The sequence below is a fragment of the Sciurus vulgaris genome (assembly GCF_902686455.1).
Source record: "Sciurus vulgaris genome assembly, chromosome: X".
Lineage (NCBI taxonomy): Eukaryota > Metazoa > Chordata > Mammalia > Rodentia > Sciuridae > Sciurus > Sciurus vulgaris.
The window spans coordinates 73249940-73266210 of NC_136471.1; the positions used below are offsets into that span (position 1 = coordinate 73249940).

At 36.2% G+C, this 16271-nt stretch overlaps 1 protein-coding gene and 1 pseudogene across 3 annotated transcripts in view; both read left to right on the plus strand.

The window, feature by feature from the left end:
- The first annotated feature begins 2971 nt into the window (after positions 1 to 2971).
- Positions 2972 to 3605, plus strand: LOC306651218 (AP-3 complex subunit sigma-1-like; annotated as a pseudogene). The gene is made up of 2 exons: positions 2972 to 3041; positions 3299 to 3605. The product of its transcript is annotated as an AP-3 complex subunit sigma-1-like (transcript).
- Positions 3606 to 11005: 7400 nt separating this feature from the next.
- LOC306650753 (fibronectin type III domain containing protein 3C1-like) overlaps positions 11006 to 16271 on the plus strand; it is a 36377-nt gene continuing 31111 nt past the window's right edge. The window contains exon 1 of one of the 2 annotated variants that reach the window (XM_079123014.1): positions 11006 to 11277. The gene's annotated coding sequence lies outside the window, so the exon portion shown is untranslated. Of the gene's footprint in view, positions 11278 to 11893; positions 11945 to 16271 lie in introns of those variants that run through there. The other variant, XM_079123013.1, reaches the window with a different exon arrangement.

Consider the following 16271-nt stretch of genomic DNA (forward strand, 5'->3'; position numbering starts at 1 on the left):
TAATATGCTTCACTAAAGTGACCACTTTGGTATCTATACATATTCCATAACATCTTTTAAATATCTTAAATATATGCAATAAATTTTATTTTTATTTTTAAGATTTTTGTTTAAATTAATGATTTCTGGATGTAGCCAGAATCTGATAGTCACCATCCTGTTCTAACAAATAAGAAGTTGTACAAACTGAAAAATCAACAATTCTTCTTAGATCTGTCAGGGAGGTAGGGTCAAAGGGCAAACTACTGCTCAAAATTGGAGAGACTGACAGGCAAATGTAGATAATCATGGCTTGACAGAGCAGAAACCCACAAACACAAATGTGCACAGAAACCAATGCTGATGTAGAAAAACCTGAACTATAATTGATGAATTACTTGAGGCCAAGCAAGTACAAGTTTGAGAAATTTCAAACACCAGGGAATCATCAGGGGTCTCCATATATTTGAGAGTTTTATCTGAGATTCTCACTATGAATATTGAAGAAAAATCCCTCTGTGCTTCCAGTGGAGTAATGGGGAAATTAATCACTTTTAAATACACCAGAGCATTCTGCCTTTCATAACAGTCATCTCTCAGGAGAAACTATTTAACCAGAGCCTAAACTGCTGTGCTTTCATCAGAGCCTAAATGATCTGGGAGAAAGGAAATACCCAAATCCAGCTGACTTTAGCCATCAATGCAAAGGAAAGGAAATAAACAATTCTAACCACCTCTAGCCCTCTATGTGGAAGAAATGTACAACTCTAGCCCACTATAGCCATACTGTCACACCATGGAGAAGGGGAAAAAACTGAGAAGTGTGTGTGAAGTTCACAGTCCAAGGAAACTAAAAGGTTGAGACCTACTCATAGAACTATAAAATACTTCCTCTCCCTCCACACCTTACCACTGCATGACTAACAACCTATATAAACAAGTTCTTTGGGCCTGATGGGTTGCTTGCCTAGCACATGTGAGGCCCCCAGCATAGCATAAATTAAATAAATAAATAAATTTCTTTCACTGGTACTAAAAGGCAAAAAGCAGTTGAATATACAGAGTTAACATCCAAAACAGACTCAGTTATGGAATGGAATTTAAAACAACTCTGGTTAACATGCTAAGAACTTTACTCGATCAAGTAGACAGTAGATAATATGTAAGAGATTTTAAAACTCAATAGGTGGAAGGAAGTACTGTATAGAGGGAAAAGAGGGGTGGGAGGGGTGGGGGAAGGGAAAAAATAACAGAATGAATCAAACAACAATACTCTATGTAAATTTATGATTACACAAATGGTATGCCTTTACGCCATGTACAAACAGAGAAACAACATGTATCCCATTTGTTTACAATAAAAATAAATAAAAAATTTTAAAAATTTAAAAAAAAAACTCAATAGGTGAAAAACACTAAAAAAAATTAAGAATGTCTTTGATGGGTTCATTTGTGGACTGGACATAGTTAAGGAAAGAATTCATGAGCTTGAGCATATCTCAATAGAAACTGCCAAAACTGAAAAGCAAAGAGAAAAAAAACACTAGAAAAAAACCCCAAATAATCAAGAACTGTGTAACACACATGTGAAAGGAATATTAGAAGAAGAAAGGAATAATAGCAATATGTGAAGCAACAATAACTGACAATTTCTCTCAAATTAATATTAGACACTAAATCACAGTTCCAGGAAATTCAGAGATTTTTTTATTCAATTATGTGTGTGTGTGTGTGTGTGTGTGTGTGTGTGTGTGTGTGTGTGTGGTGTGTGTTTGTTTATATAAAGAAAATGAAAAACAGCAATGATACAATGGAAGGGAGGGAAGAATCAGGATTCTTTTCTTATTAAAAGTTACATTACCTGTGAAGTGGTATAGTGTTATTTAAACATGGACTTGGATTATGTGTAAATGTTTACAGCAAACTCCAAGTCAACCACCTAAAAATGTAAAAAAGAAAAAGAAATACAACTAATATGGCAAGAAAGGAGAGAAAATAGAATCATGAAAGCTATCCCACTCCTCAGTTTATACCCAAAGGACTTAAAATCAGCATATTACAGTGATGCAGCCACATCAATGTTCATAGCAGCTCAATTCACAATAGCTAAACTATGGAACCAACCTAGGTGCCCTTCAACAAAAAAATGGATAAAGAAATTGTGGTACATATATACAATGGAATATTACTTGGCCTTAAAGAAGAATGTAGTTATGGCATTTGCAGGTAAATGGATGGAGCTGGAGAATATCATCGTAAGTGAAATAAGCCAATCCCCAAAAAGCAAAGGCAAAATGTTTTCTCTGATATGTGGATGATGATCCATCATGGGGGTGGGGCATAGGGAAGAATGAAGGAACTTTGGATTAGGCAGAGGGGAGTGAGGGGGGAGCAGGAGGTGTGGGGGTAGGAAAGATAGTAGAATGAGATGAACATTATTACTCTATGTACATGTATGATTGCACGAATGGTATGCTCTGCATTGTGTACAGTCAGAGAAATGAGAAGGTGTACTCCATTTTATACAATGAGTTGACATGCATTCTGTCACATATAACTAGTTAGAAGAAATAAATAAAAATACATATTTAAGAAATAAAAAGTGCACAGTTAAAATTACAAGAGGCAGAAAAAATGAAAGACAAAAATAGGAACAAAGAAACCACCATTCTTCTCTTTTTCTGTCCCTCCTTTCCTATGTACATATATGAATATAACACAGTGAATTTCACCTTTTTGTATAGTGCACTGATTTTTAAAAAACTATAAACAAAAAACTCACTGAAAACTAGGCATCAAATAGGAAAGAGTAAAAAAAGTAGTACATATTATATCAACAACAGCAATAATCCTTAAATCTTAAATGTGATTTAAAGCACCAATTAAAAGAAAGATTATCAAAAACAAGACCAAACTATCTAAATGTTGTGTATACAAATCCCACTTTAGTTGGCCCCCAATGCCCACCTCATTCACCTGGCCTGGCCTGGCCATGATCAGGACAATCCTCATCTTCAATTACCACAGAAAGTCACAGCTCTCCAAATTCTACCAGCCCTACACTGAAGATAACACAACAGCAAATCATTAGAGAAACTTTCCATTTGTTATCTAAAAAGAGATGAAAATGTTCTTAATTTGCTAGGAGGATTTTGATAATCGGTCTTAAGCTGTGTAATTTACTGTGACCTAGGGAATTAAATCTAATTAATTGGAGAATCCAACAATACACTAATTTATAGACATTATGTGACATTATGTTTTGTCTTCTGTGTGGATTCTTCAGAAGGTGAACTTGGAATTTTAAATCCAATTCAACTATTCATGGAAATATTAGACAAATGTTTTGAAAATATCTGTGAACTGGATATAATTTTCCATAAAGACAATGTTCACAATATTCTAACAGAAATGATGTTGGGGGAACGGTATTGGAGACCAATATAAATGAGACTGTTACACAAATAGATGCACAAAACAAAGTGGAGAAATCTGAAGCTGGCTTAGCAGGAGCTCTAGCTTATGTTGTATTAGCTGTAAAGAATATGAATCTTCCTCAAATCCCAAGAAATATTAACATTGGTCACATCAGTATAAAAGTGCCAAACCTGTACTTCTTTAAATAAAATATTAAATAGGTCATTCCAAGATAAAATCTGGGGAGAAATTTATCTATGTTTACCATGCAATTGCTTATCAAAAATAGAAGAGCTGGGCACCCTGGCACACGCCTGTAATTCCAGTGGCTCTGGAAGCTGAGGCAAGAGGATCATGAGTTCAAAGCCAGACTGGGCAATTTAGTGAGGCCCTAATGAACTTGGTGAGACCCTGTCTCTAAATAAAATTTTTTGAAAAGGGCTGGGTATGTGGCTCAGTGGGTACTGGATTCAATCCCCAGTACCAAAAAAAAAAAAAAAAAAAAGAGAGAGAGAGAGAGTCTTAACTTTTGTTTTTGGATTTAAGTCAAAGTACTCTATGGAAGTTGAAAGGTTTTTGCTTTTTTTTTTTTTTTTTGCTCAGTGATTTTAAAGAAATTGAGTAGCCTCTGTGGCCTCTGTGTATTAGCTAGAATTTTGAAAAGTGAGCTATTTCTTTAATTAGGTATAACCCAAAATATTTGGGCTTTGTATGGATCACAAGTGCAGCATTCATTATTTCTTCTATTTGTCACAATTGTTTAAAGAACCAAATGTGTATTGCATGAAAACATTATGAATGTTTTCTCTAAGTTTAAATAAACTTCAAGGTAATCGGGGGAGAAAAGAACCCCCCTTTAAACATAAAGACACATATAGAATAAAAGTAAATGGATGAAGGAAGATATTCTATGCTAATGCTGATCAAATAATAAAGTAGTGAAGTAGTCCTCCCTCCCTTCACCCCTCCCCATTTGTCTACAAGGGATATGTTCCATGACCCTCAGTGAATGCCTAAAACCACCAATTGTACAAAACCCTATATATACTGTTTTTTTCCTAAATGTACATACTTGTGGTGAAGTTTAATTTACAAGTCAGATTCAGTAAGGGATTAACAATAACTTACCATATATCTTAGCAACTTCAGTAAACAATTTTTTCTTCCTTATTTGGTTGAGAACTTTTTTTTTTTTTTACTCAAAGGAAGCACTTTTCAGCTTCCATTTGATGTATCTGAATGACCAGCACCACTGCTCTTGTTCTTTGGAGCCATTATTAGGTAAAATAAAGGTTACATGAACACAAGTACTGTAATACCAAGCCAATCTTATAACTAAGACAGCTAATAAGTAACTAATGGGCAGGTAGCATATACAAAATGGATACAGTGGAAAAAGGAATGATTCACACCCCAGGCAGGAAAGAACAGGTTAGCACTACTCAGAACAGTTGCAATTTAAAACTTCTAAAATATTTATTTCTGGAATTTTTCATTTACTTTTTCCAGATGATAGTTGACTTGGATAACTGAAACCACAAAAATGAAACCAGAGATAAAGGGGGAATACTGTAGCGATTATTTCCAGAAAGAGCAGGCTTCAGACTAAGAAAAGCTATCAAAAATAAAGAGGGGCACTATACAATAATAAAGGAATCAATTTGTCAAGAAGACATAACATCCCTTAACCTCTATGTGCCTAAAAACACATCATCAAATATTTGAGACAACTGATAAAACTGCAAAGAGAAACAGATGGATTCACTATTATAGTTGGAGGCTTCAACACCCTTCTATTAGGAATGGACAGATAAAGCAGGCAGAAAATCATTAACAACATTCCTGAACTCAACAACACCATCATTCAGCTGGATGTAATGGACAAGTATATACTACTTCATCCAACAACAACATAATACATTATTCTCAAGTCTGGTGGAATATCCATCAAGAAAGAGCATATTCTAGGAAATAAAATACACATTAAATTTTTTAAAGACTGGATATCACACAATGACTGCCTCAGATCACAATGGAGTTAAAATACAAATCATTAAAAGAAAGCTGAAAAATCCCAAAATATGTGGAGCTTAAACAGGACATCTCTAAATAAAGGATCAATGTATAAATCTCAAGAGAAATTTTAAAACATTTTGAAAATGAAAATGTAACAACAAAATTTGTGTGATATAGCAAAAGTAGTGTTATATAGGGAAGTTTATAGAACTGAATGCATATATTAGAAAATAACAAAGAGCTAAAATCAAGCACCTAAGCTCCTACCCTAGGAAACTAGAAAAAGTAGAGTAAATTAAATCCCAAGTAATCAGAAGAAAATAAATAATAAATATTAAAACCAAAATCAATGAAATTGAAAATGAAAAACAGAAAATCGATGAAACCAAAAGCCATTTCTTTGAAAAGATCAACAAAATTTTTAAGCCTCTAGCCAGGCTAATGAAGAAACAAAAGAGAATTCTGTAAACATTTTTTAAAAGAATTAAAACCACTCCTTTTAAAACTGTTCCAAAAAATTGAAGAGAAGGGAACAGTTCCAAATGTATTTTATGAGGCCAGCATTACCCTAATACTGAAACCAGACAAGGACACTACGAAGAAAAGGAAAATTACAAACCAATATCCCTTATAAAAATAGATGCAAAAATCCTCAAGAAAATATTAACAATCCTAATTCAACAACATATTAAAAAATCATTCTGTATCATCAAGTAAGATTCATCCCAGAAATATACAGATGTTTCCATATATGCAAATCTATAAACATGATATATCATAATTGCTGAATGAAGGACAAAAACTATATGATCATTTCAATGGACGTAGAAAAAACATTTGACAATGTCTATGCCTTTTCATGATCAAAACTCTCAACAAATTAAGTATAGAAGGAAGGTACCCAAACACAACAAAGAACATATATAATAGATCAAAATTTAACATCATACTCAAAAGTGTAAACCTTATCTTAGAGAATCTAGACGAAGGTAAGGATGTCCAATCTCACCAAAAAAAGAAATACTATTTATCCAAATTAGAAAGGGGAAAAGTTAAAATGTCTCTGCCGATGCCATGATTTATATAAAGAAAACCTTGAAGATTTCATCAAAATGCTATTAAAACTAATCAATGAATTCCATAAAGTTGTAGGACAATAAAAAAAATCAGTTACATCCTGTAAACTAACAATGAATTATCCAAAATACAAATTAAGAAAATAATCCTCTTAGAGTAGTATCAAAAAGAATAAAATATTAGGAGTCAATTTCTCAAAGGAGTTGAAAGATTATACACTGACGACTATAAAACAAGGATTAAGGAAAATGAAAATGATACAAATAAATGGAAAGATGCCCCGTGTTCATGGACTGGAAAAATTAATATTGTTCAGATGTCCATAATACCTACAGCAATCTACAGTTTCAGGGCAATCCCTATTAAAATTCCAATGACATTTTTCACAGAAAGAGATAATGCTAAAATTGAAATCAAATAAAAAGGACCTCAAATAGCTAAAACCAATGTTGTACAAGAAGAATAAAGCTATATTACAAAGCTATAAAAATCATAAAGTATGGTAATGTCATGAAAATAGATATATAGACTGATAGAAAGGGAACCCAGAAATAGATCCACACATTTATAGTCAACTGATCTTTCACAAGGTTTCTAAGAACACACAATGGGAAAAGGATAGCCTCTTCAACAAACAGTGCTGGAAAAACTGGATAGACACATGCAAAAAAAAAAAAATCAAAGCCTCATATTAGAACATAAACAAAAAATTCAAACTGGATTAAATACATAAACATAAGTCCTGAAACTATAAGTTTACTAGAAAAAAACATGGGGAAGTTCCATGGCATGGGCAATGACTTTTTGGATATGACAGCACAAGCACAGCAAACAATAGAAGCAAAAATAGACAAGTGGGACCACATCAAATTAAAACGTTTCCATACAGCAAAAGAAGAAAATCAATAAAAATCAAAGGCAATCTGTAGAATATAAGAAAGTATTTGCAAACTACATATCCAACAAGGGGTTAATATCTAAACTAAGGAAAAAAATATCTAAACTAAGGAACTCATACAACACAATAAAAAATAAAAACTACAAATAACACAGTTATAAAAGGGGCTGAAGTCTTGAATAAATATTTTTCCAAAGAAAGCATACAAATGGCCAACGGACATAGCAAAAATGCTAGCATTACTAATCATAGAGAAATACAAATCAAAGCAACAATGAACTATCACCTCACATCTGTTAGGAAGGCTATTCTCAAAAGTCAAAAGATAAAAAGTGTTGGCAAGGATGGGAAGAAATGGAAAAACTTACACATCATAGTGGAAATGTAAATTGGTATAGCCATCATGGAAAACAGCAAGGAGGTTCCTGAAAATATTAAACAGAGAACTATCATATGATCCAACAATTCCACTTCTAGGGATATATTCAAAGGAAATGAAATCACCACCTTGTAAAGGTATCTGCACTTCCATGATCATTGCAACATTGTTTACAATAGGCAAGAGATAAAAACAACTTAATTGCTGACAGGTGAATGGATAAATAAAATTATATAGATATGTTGTAGATATGTAACACATATTTATATGTAATAATATATATATATACACATACACACAATGTAATATTATTCAGCCTTTAAAAAGAAGGAAGTGAATGTGCCATTCATGACAAAATGGATAAACCTGGAGGATATTGCACTAAGTGAAAAAATTCAAACACAGAAAGACAAATACTTTGTGATTTTGTCTATATGTGTAATCTAAAAATGTTGAAACCATAGAAACAGAAGGTAGAATGTCGATCAACAGAAGTCAAGGGGGAATGGGGAGATTATGGTCAGTGAGTACAAAGTTTCAGTTATAAGATGAATATGTTCTGGGGATCTAACATTCAGCATGGTAACTATAGCAAATAATTGATTATATACTTGAAATTAAAGAAGAGAGTAACTTTAAGTGTTCTCACCTTGCACACAAAACAAGGTGATGGATACGTTAAGTAGTCTGACTGTGGGACTCTTCACAACATATATGAATATCAAAATATCACATTATACAGCTTAAATATATATAATATTTCTTGTCATTTAAACCTCAATGAAGCTGGAAAAAAGAAAATACTGTATTTTCCCAATCAAAAAATTTTCAGGCAATCTCATAAAAGAATAATTTCAATATGTAATTTTAAATTATAAATTTCTTATCATTAGATTCAAACACATAGATTTAATAATATGAAATACCTTTAAAGTAACCACTCTTAAGTGCAATGGGATCCCTGCATTTCATTTATTGGCACTAATAATTTTTTTTAAATGTTTAAAAGTAGTCTCCTTAAGATTGCATCTGATGCATATTTACAATTGGTTTTCTTGCCTTTGTAGCAACCACACTGCTGCAGTGAAAATCTTTGAAATAAATAAGTTGGTGAAAATGCTAAACAAAAATGCTTATTGGCTTTTTTGTTGGACATTTACTCCCAAGAATTATGTGAATTAGGTCTTCATTTTGTAGTTTGATAGGTAATTTTGAAGGGTTCTTTAGAATTTGACCCTCATTTAAAACAAAATTCCTCTGGGTAATGAAGCTGTTTATAAAATTGTTTTGAATAAGGCTCACGTTTCCAAGAGCCCAACCCAAGTCCTATTAAAGGGAGGTGTGTGCATCTATTTGTAGGATGTCACTATTTGCTAGGATAGAGTACTGCCGGCTTCTAAGAGTTCTTGGCTATTGAGTTACTCATGCTCAACTTGGGTACTAAGCTTCGCCAAGGGTATTTTCAGTATATGATCTCTACATACAACTTTTCAAATTCAATTTTCATGGTTGCCCAAAGCTAGATGACATTCCTTTAGTGATGAATTCCTGAGTTCTCATTTGCCTAACAAATAAGTTATCTGTCTTCATGTGCACTTCCAAATGTTTCCACAAGGAAACTTTGTCTAAGGTCGTAGATAAACATACCCTCCATGACAAAAACAATTCACAAGGAGCCCCTACTAGGCTCCCTTACTTGATCTTATTGTTTCTTGGGTCTTGTAGACTAGGAGACGATGAAATGGATAAAACTGTCAGTAAGATGTGGTCCCTGTTCCTCAAAATGCCTTCTTTCACCTGTGGCAGCCCTCCTCAATTCTAGAACATCTCCTGGGTAAATTGCAGTGCTTCAAAGTGAAGCACAGACCCTTTTTACCTCCACTATGAATGTGTGGGTGGTGGAGAACATAAGGCTGGAAATCAGGAAATGAATCTTTCCTCCAAACAGCAAATCCCTTCACCTCACTGGGCTTCACTTCCCTTTTAATTAGATGTTTGGAGAGTTCAATGGTTCATACATTCAATTCCATAAGTAAATTACATCTGTCGATATTCCTCATTTCATTTGTTCTGCTCAGTCTCTTCCAGACCCTCCATGTTTCACCTCTGGACTATGTATATAAGTTGGCCCCTATGGTTGTCTAAATCTCTGGGTCCCCCTGACTTGTTATCTCCCCCTCTCTAATATCCACATTTCTAGCCCAACACCCTGTGAGCTCACTTTGTTCTTTGCTGCGCCTGTAGTCTCTTTTTGCACTGGTCTTACTCCCTTAGTCTGTTTGGAACAGGCAGTGCCCGCTCCATTACTCACAGCTGCACCTACTTTCCTGCTGTCTTCAGACCTTGCTTCCCCCAGAGATACTCTCCAATACCCCAGAAACTGCTTCAGTTTAGGCAGATGGGAACTCATACACCTCTGTTAGAACCATCCCTGTCTGATGCCCAGCAGCAGGAGTCTCTCAAAAAACGCAGCTGAATTGAATTGAACTGATTGAACTACCCTCTGAGAATTGCCATTCCCCAAACTCAGCTCCTGGCACTTGTCTCCTGTCAAACATTAGCATCTCCACAACTCTTAAGGACAGTTTGTTTACTCTGGCCACAGTCGGGCTGGGGAGACTCTCCAATCCACTTATTGGAGAGGACCGAGTGGGGGTGGGGGACTGGCAGACCAGAAGGAGCCTAGCCACACCGTTCATTGTGAGTTATAGTATTTTTTAAGTGTCCCTGCCCTTTCCCCTCACAAATCCTTTTGTTAAAGAACACTTGTGTCCAATCCTATGATTCAGCAATTTCCTCTCCTAGACCCTTTTCACTTTGGGGCCGCAGCTGCCGCAGACCCTTATGAAACAAAATCCACACAATGAAACGGCCAAGAAGATAGGTTTGCAAATTGGGAGCGCTAATCTCAAGAGAACGGAAGAAAAGGTTGGCCGGTCCCACGATTGCGCAAATGAGTGAATAGACTGGTATACAAAGAGGTAACGGCCCTCCTGTCAAAGGACTCGGGAGCAGTGGCTTTCCATTCCCGGGCTTGGGGAGGCACACATTGAGTCAATGTCTTTTGATGTCCCTCGATGAGCTCTTCCTCTTTTCAGAAGGCCAGGCTGCAGCGGCTGGCTGTTAGGCGGGAAGGACTAAGGACCACCTGCCGAGTGTCAGTAGCCTCAGAACCATCTAGATTGGGGAATTGGAATCTCCACAGAACTTAACTAAGAGAAAGAGGGCCATTCCTCGGTCACTCCTGTGTTCTTGGCCCCGCTAAGAGAACCAGAGGAGGATGCCAAAGGGGCAACGGAGAGGCAGGAAAAGTGTGGTCCGTTATAGTACCTTCCCGGGGGGAGGGGCAGTGTGCGACGCGCGCCCGCTGAGGTTCAGCCTGGCACGCAGGGGCTCGCTCGGTTCTCACCGGCGTTCCGAGGCAGAGACGTGCCACGTTGAGGTCGCCCTCCGCCCACTGCTAGCCCAGGTCCCGGAGAGGCTTAGTCCACCACCCCCAGTTCTTCCCAAGGTAACTTGTCGCGCGCACATGACAGAAGTACTGTCCAGGGATTTGGGGGACACTCAAGTGCTTAAAGCACAGAGACGCCTCGACGTGGTGGCGGTATGGTGGGAAAGAATGGGACCTTTGTCAGCACCGGTGAGGGGGTCAGCCAAGAAGCCACGACCTGCCCCCGCCCCCTCCCTCCCCTTTCCCCTGACCTGGTGGCCTGGTTAGTCTGTCAGTACCCGCCCAGGGCCAAGGGCCTGTGACCCCACAGAGGCGAAGGCTGGGGGCCCAGGCCCGCGGCCACTCTTCTGTTTCTTTTCCTGTCACTTTTTCTTCTTGCCCCTCCCCTCCCCGTCCTTGGGCTCGGAACAGCTGCTGCTGTAGCTCCTAACTTTGTGCCTTTCTTCTGCCCCCAACGGCTGTTGGCGTGCTCGGAAACGCGGACTTGTGGCCCAGCCAAGGGGGCGTGAGCAGACTCCTCAGGGACTTCTGCGCGGGGAGGGGACACAGACGGTGCGGTGACCGGATGGAACGCGCCGAATAGCACGCGGCTACGGAGGGGTGGCCAGGGGGCGAGGGGGGCGGAGGGGGCGGGGTGGGGCGGGGCCACCCGGCCGGGGGCTGAGTTCGCCTGTTGCTGGGATGCTGATGGATAGGGTTACACGGCTGCTGGGGCCGGCTCAAGGAGGTGAGGGGATATTTTTGGAGGGAAGAGTTTCGGAGTTTGGGGTCGGGGTGGGGGAGGGCGAGGAGAGACCAAAGGTTCCTTTTACATCTGGACCTTCATTTACATTGGGACCCTATAAAAGGCTCACTTCCCCGCCAGCCTGTGGGTGCCGCATGGAAGGACCTTACTTCCACCATCCCCAGTGCCGCGCGTTCGCCGCTTGGGCCACGTAGGTCCCGCCCGCTCCCCCTTTCTTCGCTTAGCTTCACTTGCTTGTCTTTGTATTTGGTGACTGCTTTTCCAGACCAGGCTTTTATCTTTCTTAATGGTGAATGGGTCCGCATTGCTTACTCTCTTTTCCTCTCTGAAACGCGCGGTCCCAGCTGGAAAATACCTGAAGGGTGACTTGCTTTTGGAGAATCGTCCTTACGGCAACAGTAGTTTTCTGTGTGGAGCTGGTTATAGAATTTGGAGCTTCTAGGGTGGGAGAACTGCTTGTGGGAGGTCGTGTCTATTTCTGTAAAGTGCTGGTTTTGATCTTGCCTTGTTTTCCCTTTCTTTTCTTTCTTTTTTTATATTTTACTTTCTTTTAACGTAGACATTAACTGGTAAGTGAACCAAGTTCTTGTTTTATTGATGGAAGGCATTTAAATTAAATTGCGAAATGTTCACAAGAGCATTGCCCAGCGCTAAGGCATCTTTTAGTTAACCGACTAACAGATAAGTATTTGTGGCTTAGGGTGGGAAGATTGTTTGGAAATCATTTTTGTCCTTCATCTTTGCAAGGCGCCTTCAGGGTACCTGTTGTTATTTCTGTGGACTGTTGACTGTTCTAAAGCTAAAAAGAAATTAACTGATAATGCCTTTGCTTTTGCTACCTGAATATTATTATTATTATTATTAAGACTTACATGAATGGACATCTCTTAAAATCCTTTGAATCAAGTTGTTTGCTCTTTCGTGATGGTGTAGTTGCAAGTTTTTCTTTCTCAAATTTGTCCTTTAATAAACAACTGAACAATAGGACAAATTAATTGTTTTCAAGGAGTTTTGCTGATGCCAAATTAATTTAAGAAACTAATTATTTTATCAATATTCTGACAAATAATCAAAGAAATCAAGAACCTTAAACATTACTTTATAACTTGCAATACCTTAAAGGGAAAAATCAACCTTTTCTTACCTCCAACCTTCCCGCACCAACTTCCCCCTGCCACCCCGTTCTTGCGCACGCCACCCCTCCTGTGACATTCCACTCTCTTACAAGGTTGAAAACATAATGAATACAAGTGAAACGTGGTTCTTAAAGTAATATCTGTGTCATATAGGGTGGGTAACAGAAAGACCAAGGAACTTTCATGGTTTATTTCTGTAAATGACCACAATTTTTTGAAATACTTTGTTACCTTAATTTTTTTGTTTGGCAAAGAATGGGAAATTAATTCTTAGAAACTGGCTTGTTTTTTCCCCCACAAGTGATAATATACATTATTTTTAATCAAATTATAAAATGCTCATGGAGGGAGGCAAGTTAAAGATAATTTGTATCCTAAAGATACGTTTAAATAACTCTCAATAACAAAAATTTAAAGCTTTATTTTATATTGCTTCTCAAACTCAAAAACAGATGACTTATTTGAAAAGTTTCTAACTTTTTTCTTTCAACATTAAATAGAAACCTAAATGGCAGAATTAGGAAAGCATTGCTTTCTTTGTTAAATTCTTTTCACCTGTTTTTGTGTCCATCTCAGAGCAAGTCTGTGGTTAAATCTTTCCAGACTGAGGTGACTCCATGCAGCTCATCACTGCTGAGCCACAGAGTTTTGTAGAAGAATAAGTACCTTTTCAGCGCTGACTTCTTTTATTAAACCCATAAAGTGCGTATTGTAAAATCGCTTTCAACTCCTAATTTAAATTTTTCTCTTTGCTCATTAGTACAAACCTAACATCCAAGGACCCCAAATCCAGTTTTAAGCTCTAGACAAAATTCCTTGTGCTTTAGTCCAGTAAAGTTAGATTGACCAAAGAAAACTAAATCTCAATTTCCTTTCTACAATATTTCAAATGTGCTATGAATTGAAATTGCAGTTCATAATTAAATTTATTTTGGAAATATTTGAGGGAAAGTGAATTTATAATGATCTGCTACTTAAACTTGCCACCTTTCAATATATCTAAACCTTAATACAACAGAGGTTTTGTTTGCATATGCAGTTGGTTTTCTTTGTTTTTATTTGTTTTGCTGTGATTTAGAATTAGAATTTGACATTATCACCAATATTTTCACCTCTAAGTGAAAACAAAATTTTTTGAGAAACTCTCATTCTGTTGTAATTATACTACTTAGTGAATTAAATATGCTAAAAGAAAAAAATGGTAAGTTTAAACTTTTCATGTATACTCACCTTATTTATATCAACATGTTTTCAAAAAGTAAGTAGTTCTTTCTATTTGCAAGTGTTAACAATCAAAAACAATGCTCAAATTTATATTATTGAAATGACAGAAATGTGTAATTCTTAAGATATTCTATTTTTGTCCTGCTTTATGATTTTCAGCATAATTTGGTTTTTAATGATATTTTGAGAAAATAAATTCAGTGGCCTTTCTAAAATGAAAGAATAAATGATATTTAAAAGACAGCCTTTTAATGAGAACATCTTATTCCTCTAGTACAGAAATGCTATACTATTCAGTATAGGAAATTTAGTGGGTTTGGAGATTAAAATAATTTTAAATAGTAAGGATTATATGACACCAACCTAAGGAATATATTTATACATCTATTAATCTAATATAATAATTGGTAATATCTTCATTCTTTAAAATTATTTTATCAAAAATGTATCACTGATTTAATTCAAGGGCAGAGGGCCACAACATTCAAATAGAGACTCATATGTCTGTCTAGGAATTACAACACATGCAACGTATGGTCCCACAGACCATTGCCAGAGCTAAACATAATTCCTTAATTATGACTGATATTTGTAGTTTTGACTCTTCTTGGGGAGCCTTAGTTTTTTAAAAAATGTAACCTAAATATTTCTTAATTTAAAAACTGAGGGGTTAGAAATGCTATAGTAGGTCAACCCATTGACCATCCATTCCTATAATACATATCTTGTGGTAACCACAAGACATTGCATGAAGAATATATCTGCCTTTCATCACATCAGCCCCAGAAGACTAGATAGGCATCTCATACATCCACAGCTTCTATTAATAAAACAGCACTGATTGGATATCTTAGAATATTCTCTAATAACTTCTTAAATCCATATACTATATATATTTTCATACATATTTTCTGTCAAAAATTCTATATTTAATCTCAGCTAGAGGTACCACTTGGACAATGTATCAATTCTTCTTTATATTTGTCTTTAAAACTATTTCTTCAGCCTTTAAGTGACTTCTAGGATGGTAGAAGGGAGTAGAGGGAGGAACACGATTTCTGATACTTCATTGTTTATGGTACAGATGTAAACTTGTCTTAGGTTTACTCTCATTTCCTGTCTTTATGATATAACTTGTGTTTTAATTTTAGAACATAAATAGAAAAATTTAGAAAATATTTTCTTAAAAAATAAGTCACTTGTAATCCCACCCAACCAGAGATAGACACTGGTAAAGTCCAGGTATATTTATGTCCAGTTTATTTCTCATGCATATGTGTATACATGTGCATAAACTTACAAGTCATGGTTGAATGCATGCTATATATAGTTTTATATTCAGTCATATTTATTCAAGTGTATCTTGTATATTTTCCCATTTCTCCAGAAATTGTTGTGTTCCAACAATTCATTCCTTCTCATTCTTTATCTTTCTATACTAAAGTTCTAATTTTTAAAAGCAATCCTTAAGCATGTTTGCTTCATTGAGATTTGGAATCATGTTTACATCTCAAATGATGCATTATTTCTCTACATATTTCATTGAAGGGCCATAGAGTCTGCTCAAGAGTGTTTGTGTCTCTTTTGGTTTACTATTACCCGATTTACAAAGTCCTCCAAAAATATTTAATTTACATATGGCATGTTTAAAAATTGTACTCAACATCTTTCTTAATGTATTCTGTACAGAAAGTTTAAACCAGAACCTCTATTAGAGTTTTGACTTTAAAGTTGTTTTCAGTCATGTAAATCATAATAGCATATTAAAACTCTACTTTTTACAAAGTTTCATGTAGCAGTTTAGCAGTTCCAAAATACTTGTAACTGGGTGATGTTTTCACATTTTACTCTCCAATATTACCTTTTATGTCCATGTTTTAAGGAAATATCTCAATATTTATTCTTTACATTTTTTAACCTAATTACATGTTTTTCTTATCTTTTATTTG